Genomic DNA, 8,341 nt, shown 5'->3' with positions numbered 1-8,341 from the left:
ACCTAAGCATGGTTAGTTTATAGTATGCAAATTGTGCGTGAAAAGTGAAATAGAATAGTATGTCGCGTCTTAAGTTTTTTTGACGTGTAGTTCCGATTATCTAAGCTTGGTTAGGTAAAATTACGCAAAGAGTGCGGAAAAAGTGTTGGTTAGATTGGTATGTTGTGTCTCAAGTCTTTTTAACGCGTCGTTCTGATTACCTAAGCACGGTTAGGTTATATTACGCAAAGTGTGCGTTAAAAGTGACAATAGATTAGTATGTCGCGTCTCATGTCTCTTTAACGTGTCGTTTCGACTACCTAAGCATGGTTAGGTATATTACGCAAAGTGTGGGTGAAAAGTGACGCTAGATTAGTATGTAGCGTCTCAAGTGTCTTTAACCCGTTGTTTCGAATACCAAGCTTATGTCGCGTCACAAGTCTCTCTAACGCGTCATCCCGATTACCTAAGCATGGTTTTGTTATATTACGCAAAGTATGAGTTAAAAGTGACGCTGGATCAATATGTCGCATCACAAGTTTCTTTAGCGCGTCATTCTTATTACCTAAGCGTGGTTAGGTTTTATTATGCAAAGTGTGCGTGAAACGTGAATCTAAATTAGTATGTCGCATCTCAAGTCTCTTTAACATGTCATTTCGATTACCATGTTTAAGACGCATCAAAAGTCTCTCTAACGCGGCGTTCCAATTACCTAAGCATATTTAGTTTATATTATGGAAAGTTTGAGTTAAAAGTGAAGCTAGATTACTACATCGCATCACAAGTCTCTTTAACGCATTGTTCCGATTACCTTAGAATGGTTAGGTTATATTACCTAAAGTGTGAGTGAAAAGTGACGCTAGATTAGTATGTCGCGTCTCAAGTCTTAGTAACGCGTCGTTTCTAATACCATGCTTATGTCGCCTCACAAGTCTCTTTAACGCGTCATTCCGATTACCTAATTATGGTTAGATTATATTACGCAAAGTGTGCGTTAAAATTTACGGTAGAGTACTATGTCACGTCACAAGACACTTAAGCGCGTTGTTCCGATTACCTAAGCATGCATAGGTTATATTACGCAAAGTGTGCGTGAAAAGTGACGCTAGATTAGTATGTTGCGTCTCAAGTCTCTTTAACGCGTTGTTCCGATTAACTAAGCATGGTTAGGTTATATAACACAAAGTGTGCGTGAAAAGTGACAGTAGATTAGTTTGTCGCGTCTCAAGTATCTTTAACGCATCGTTTTGATTACATAAGCATGGTTTGGTCATATTACGCAAAGTGTGCGTGCAAAGTGACGCTAGATTAGTATGTCGCGTCTGAACTCTCTTTAACGCGTCGTTTCGATTACCATGCATATGTCGCTTTACAAGTCTCTCTAACGCGTCGTTCCGATTAACTAAGCAAGGTTAGGTTATATTACGCAAAGTGTGCGTGAAAAGTGACGCTAGATTAGTTTGTCGCGTCTCAAGTCTCTTTAACGCGTAGTTTCGATTACTTATGCATGGTTAGGTTATATTACGCAAAGTGTGCGTGAAAAGTGACGCTAGATTAGTATGTCGCGTCTCATCTCTTTTTAAAGCGTCGTTCGATTGCCATGCTTATGTTGCGTCGCAAGTCTCTCTAACGCGTCGTTCCAATTACCTAAGCATTGATAGGTTATATTACGCGAAATGAGCGTGAAAAGTAAAGCGAGATTAGAATGTCGTGTCTCATCTCTCTTTAACGCGTCGTTTCAATTACCATGCTTATGTCGTGTCTCAAGTTTCTCTAACAAGTCGTTCAGATTACCTAAGAATGGTTAGGTTATATTATTCAAAGTGTGCGTGAAAAGTGACGCTAGATTTGTATGTCGCGTCACAAGTCTCTCAAACGCGTCTTTCCTATTACCTAATCATGATTCGGTTATATTACGCAAAGTGTGCGTGAAAAATGACGCTAGATTAGTATGTCGCATCTAATGTCTCTTGAAGGCATCGTTTCATTAGCATTCTTATTTCGCGTCACAAGTCTCTCTAACGCATCGTTCCAATTACCTAAGCATGGTTAGTTTATATTACGCAAATTGTGCGTGAAAAGTGAAATAGATTAGTATGTCGCGTCTCAAGTCTTTTTGACGCGTAGTTCCGATTACTTAAGCATGGTTAGGTTAAATTACGCAAAGAGTGCGGAAAAAGTGTTGGTTAGATTGGTATGTTGTTTCTCAAGTCTTTTTAACACGTCGTTCCGATTACCTAAGCACGGTTAGGTTATATTACACAAAGTGTGCGTTAAAAGTGACAATAGATTAGTATGTCGCGTCTCATGTCTCATTAACGCGTCGTTTCGATTACCTAAGCATGGTTAGGTATATTACGCAAAGTGTGAGTGAAAAGTGACGCTAGATTAGTTTGTCGCGTCTCAAGTGTCTTTAACCCGTTGTTTCGAATAACATGCTTATGTCACGTCACAAGTCTCTCTAACGCGTCATTCCGATTGCCTAAGCATTGTTTGGTTATACTACGCAAAGTATGCGTTAAAAGTGACGCTAGATCACTATGTCGCATCACAAGTTTCTTTAACGCGTCGTTCTGATTACCTAAGCGTGAAAAGGTTATATTACGAAATGTGTGCGTGAAAAGTGACGCTAGATTAGTATGACGCGTCTCAAATCTATTTAACGCGTCGTTCCAATTACCTAAGCACGGTTAGGTTACGCAAAGCGTGCGTAAGAAGTGACGATAGATGTCTATGTCGCGTTTCAAGTCTCTTTAACTCGTTGTTCCGATTACCTAAGCATCATATTAGGTTATATTAGGCAAAGTGTGCGTAAAAAGTAACAGTATATTACTATGTCGTGTCTCAAGTCTCCTTAACGCGTTGTTCTGATTACTATGCTTATGTCGAGTCACAAGTCTCTTTAACGCGTCGTTCCGAACACCTAAGCATGATTAGGTTATATTACACAAAGTGTGCGTGAAAAGTGACGCTAGATTAGTATGTCGCGTGTCATGTCTCTTTAACGCGTCCGTCCCATTACCTATGCATGGTTAGATTAAATTACGCAAAGTGTCCGTGAAAAATGACGCTAGATTAGTATGTCGCGTCTAAAGTCTCTTTAAGGCGTCGTTTCATTAACATTCTTATGTCGCGTCACAAGTCTCTCTAATGCATCATTCCAATTACCTAAGCATGGTTAGTATACATTACTCAAATTGTGCGAGAAAAGTGAAATAGATTAGTGTCACGACCCAATCTCATGGGCCGAGACCGGCGCTAGGGAATGGGAGTGGTTGTTCTGAAACCCGTAGCAAGCCTAAAAACATAAAATAATTTTTCTCGAAACATAAACGTCATGCATGACATACATAAACACGTGTCATGCAGAAGCACACATTCCATGCATACATATCATCTGGCGGTCTCAAATATCAAAACGCAGTTAGCATAAAACATTATTAACTTTAAACCAGTAAAGTTATATTTACAGAAAACTATACATTACAAGCTGACTCGCAAAATACTTATCTCCTGCAGCTCTAAGAGTAAAGTACTGTTTCTTTACATACTCAAAAATACAGACTTCTGGAAGTAGGATAGAAGTCCGTTGCTTCAAAGCGTCTTTATCCTGAAAGGAAATCTGTGAGGGGTCAGTATATTAGGATATACTGAGTGAGTTCATACATTTACTAATAAGTATTCAAATAAAACATAAAACGGCAATCAATCATATGCAGCCAAGTAAAGGATCCGATTGAAACCTTAATCATCAAACATACTAATTAATCGATCAAGCAACCCAATCATTAATATCAAATTGTGAGTCCAACTCACTGGTGGGTCCAACCCACTAGATACGGGTACTCCAGGCTACACCGTAGCCGAGTGCTCGCTCGTATCGAACTATACCTCAAATCTCAAATTTCATGATCATAGTCAGCTCATAGCTGTATCAAATCAAAACTGGTGATCACACAGTCCTATTGCCGCTCAATAGGTAGCACGTTCCATCGGATCAATACTGGTTTCAAATAAAGCGTATGCGCAATTCATATAAAAATTTCGCATATAAAACATGCAGTTCAAATATAAAGCAATATAAAATAATTACTTAAATAAATACTTTAAAAGCAAATTGTATAGACTCACAGAAAACGCTTATCCAAAAATACGTCGGGGCTTTAGAACGTCAAGCTTCTCGAACTACTGATCCAGCTGCTTCTTGCCTCGCCGGATCTAAAACAATTTTTAAAACATTTGACTTTTATTAGAATCCTATTCTAAGATTGACTCTAGACTCGAGACTCGACACACTGAACTTTCATTAACCGTTGTGCTTCTCGCGTGATTATCCTGATAAACGGTATCTAACTCGTTTATGGATAAAATATCACTTCTAAATCAATTCTCGTTTAACCTCGTTAGGTTAACGTCTCAAATTAATCGATATTTAATCGAGTATTAATTAATCTAAAGTCTCGATATGCGCGTACATCAAATTTTCTTAAAACTAGGTCGATCGGTAAAAATTATTATGCGGGCGAGTCGCCGACTCGTGTGGGCCGCGTATGCGGGCGCGTATGCGGGCTGCGGACTTTTCCGACGTGCTTTCGATCCAAAACGCTCCAAACACACGTATAACACGTAATCTAATCCGAAAACACTATAATTCAATTCTAATATCGATTAAAACGATATAATCGTTTTCGTGGCACAAAAGTTTAAATCGATATAATTAAAAATACATCTGTTTAAACGAGAAAACGTCAAGTTTACCGTGATACGCCACTGAAATACGATCGTTTTGAGCTATTAAACGTCGGAAACGGACGAGAAACGGAAACCGCGCGACGAACCGTCGAGAACGAAGCGAGAGAGAAAGAAATGAATTGAGGAAGGAGATGAGAGTATCTGGATCTTTCTCCATCTCATTTCTTATATATATATATATATATCGGCTAATTTTCACTTTGTTCCTTGAAACTTTTCGAAAGTTTCAATTTAGTCCAAAATCTATCCGCGTCCAAATTTTAAACGATCTCCGATCAACTCGAAACTTTTACCACAAATACAATATATTATTTCGCGGACTTTGGAGAAATAATTATCGTTACGGGATTTATATTTTATTTTATATTAATTTTTAAAGTTATTTCCTCAAATCCCGCTAATTGACTTATTAAAATTTATTCTAAATTCCTGATATAATTAAATTAAATTCTCCTTAATTTAATTTATCGGAAATCACGACACGTGGCACGACTTAATTACCTTAAAATATTTTGGGGTATTACATTCACCCCCTCTTAAAATAAATTCGACCTCGAATTTAAAATTTAGCCACGTACCTTGGGTAAATAGATATGGGTATTTCTGCCTCATATCCTCTTCTGTCTCCCACGTGCACTTTTCTACAGATTGACTTCTCCAAAGAACTTTCACCATTGGAATTCTCTTCGTTCGCAAATCTGTGTATCGACAATCTGCACTGGCCGTTCTTCGTAAGTCAGTTCCTCGCTCACATCCACCACTTGCGGTTGAATTATTCGAGAGGGGTCTGGTACATATTTCTGTAGCATGAAAATATGGAAGACAGGATGAACTTGCGACATCTCTGGTGGCAAATCCAGCTTGTAGGCGACTGAGCCTATACGTTCTACAATTTGATAAGGTCCGACATATCTCGGAGCCAACTCGCCCTTCTTTCTAAAACGAATCACTCCTTTCATCGGTGATACTTTGAGAAACACGTAATCTCCGATCTGAAACTCTACATCCTTTCTCTTAGGATATGCGTAACTCTTCTGTCGACTGGAAGCAGTAGTCAAACGCTGTTTAATTAACGGTACTTTCTCAGACGTAATCTGGATGATTTTTGCTCCAGTGAGCTTCCTTTCACCGACTTCATCCCAACAGATAGGGGATCGACATTTACGCCCGTATAACGCTTCGTATGGAGCCATCTCGATGCTCGAGTGGTAGCTGTTGTTGTAGGCGAATTCGACTAGAAGTAGGTACGTATCCCAACTACCTCCGAAGTCTAATACGCATAGTCGAAGCATATATTCTAACGTTTGAATCGTCCGCTCAGACTGACCGTCTGTCTGAGGGTGAAACGCAGTGCTGAAATTTAATCGTGTTCCTAACGCGTCTTGTAAGCTCTTCCAGAAATGAGAGGTAAATACAGAACCTCTATCTGAAACAATTGACACGGGGACTCCGTGTAGGATCACGATCTTGTCGATGTACTCTTGAGCTAACTTTGCTGCAGAATACGTCGTCTTGATAGGAATGAAGTGTGCTGACTTCGTCAAACGGTCCACGATTACCCAGATAGAATCAAAACCTTTTTGCGTCTTGGGTAATCCGACTACAAAATCCATCGTAATTTGCTCCCACTTCCACTCCGGAATGGGTAATGGTTGAAGAAATCCGTAAGGTCGTTGATGCTCCAACTTGACTTGCTGACAAGTTGGACATTTCGTCACGAACTCCCCGATGTCTTTCTTCATTCCGCTCCACCAATACGTTGTCTTGATGTCGTGGTACATCTTTGTGAAACCAGGATGAACGCAATACATCGTTCCATGAGTCTCTTCCATGATCTTCTGTCTCAAGTCTTTCACATCTGGAACGCACATTCGGTTGCCGTATTTCAGTATTCCGTTGACGATACTGAAATCTTGACTCTTTCCTTGTTGAACTTCCTCAATTAGATACTTTAATTGAGGGTCATCTGCTTGCAACTCTTTGATCTGATCTAACAACGTCGATCGTATCGTTGGCTGAGCCATTAGGTTTCCGAGAGATGAAATCTCGATCTCTACTCCTTGGCTAAACATCGTGTGAATTTCGTTGATTAATGGTCTCCGCCATGTCGTTGTAATATGCGCGAGACTCCCTGCCGACTTTCTGCTTAACGCATCCGCCACTACGTTGGCCTTGCCTGGATGGTATTGTATAGTACAATCGTAGTCTTTTAGTAGCTCCATCCATCTCCTTTGTCTGAGGTTCAACTCTCGTTGATCGAAAATGTACTTCAAGCTTTTATGATCTGTAAAGATCTCGCACGTGGCGCCGTATAAGTAATGTCTCCAAATCTTCAGCGTAAAAATGACTGCTGCTAGCTCTAGATCATGCGTCGGATAGTTCGTTTCATGCTTCTTAAGCTGTCGCGACGCGTACACTATTACTCGACCATGTTGCAAAAGGACATATCCTAGTCCAACTCTTGACGCGTCACAATAAACTGTGAATCCTTCTGCTCCTTCTGGTAATGCTAAGACTGGTGCCGTCGTCAGACACTCTTTCAGTTTCAGAAAACTGAGTTCACACTGGTCCGTCCAGTTGAATTTCGCATTCTTCTGAGTTAATTTCGTTAAAGGTACAGCGATCTTCGAGAAATCTTGTACAAATTGTCTGTAATATCCCGCTAAACCAAGGAAACTTCTAACTTCTGTAACTGATTCAGGCCGCTTCCATTCTATCACAACTTCGATCTTCTTTGGGTCAACCTTAATGCCGCTTTGTGAAACCACATGACCTAAGAAAGCCACTTCCGTTAGCCAAAATTCACATTTCGAGAATTTGGCTTAAAGCTGGTGCTCTCTTAGCGTCTGTAGTACTATCTGCAAATGCTGAGCGTGCTCTTCTTCTGTACGTGAATAAATCAAAATGGCATCGATAAACACAATTACGAACCGATCCAAGTATGGTTTGAATATTCTATTCATCAAATCCATGAAGGCTGCTGGGGCGTTCGTCAATCCGAATGACATAACAAGAAATTTGTAATGACCGTATCGAGTTCGAAAGGCAGTCTTTTGTACATCATCGTCACGAATTTTCAGCTGATGATAGCCTGATCTCAAGTCGATCTTAGAAAAGTACTTCGCTCCCTGTAACTGGTCGAACAAATCGTCGATTCTAGGTAACAGATACTTATTCTTGATCGTCACCTTATTCAGCTGTCGATAATCGATACATAGTCGAAGCGATCCATCCTTCTTTTTCACGAATAGCACTGGTGCACCCCATGGGGAAACACTCGGTCTGATGAATCCGCGATCAAACAATTCTTCTAACTGATCCTTAAGTTCTTTGAGCTCTGCTGGCGCCATTCGATAAGGAGGTATCGATATCGGCTTTGTGCCAGGAGCCAATTCGATACAAAATTCAATCTCACGATCTGGGGGTAACCCAGGTAATTCCTCTGGAAAAACGTCTGGATATTCTGACACCACTGGTACGTCGCTTAAGTTTACACTTTTCTTCTCCACATCTCGTACTATCGGTAAGAATCCTTGACATCCCTTCTTTAACATGCGACAAGCTTTAATAGCTGAAATAATACTCGTAGAAGATTCCGTCTTATCACCCT

Source organism: Mercurialis annua, linkage group LG6 (genome assembly GCF_937616625.2).
Source record: "Mercurialis annua linkage group LG6, ddMerAnnu1.2, whole genome shotgun sequence".
Classification (NCBI taxonomy): domain Eukaryota; kingdom Viridiplantae; phylum Streptophyta; class Magnoliopsida; order Malpighiales; family Euphorbiaceae; genus Mercurialis; species Mercurialis annua.
The sequence above is the reverse complement of the archived record's forward strand: the minus strand, read 5'-3'. Positions refer to the sequence as shown.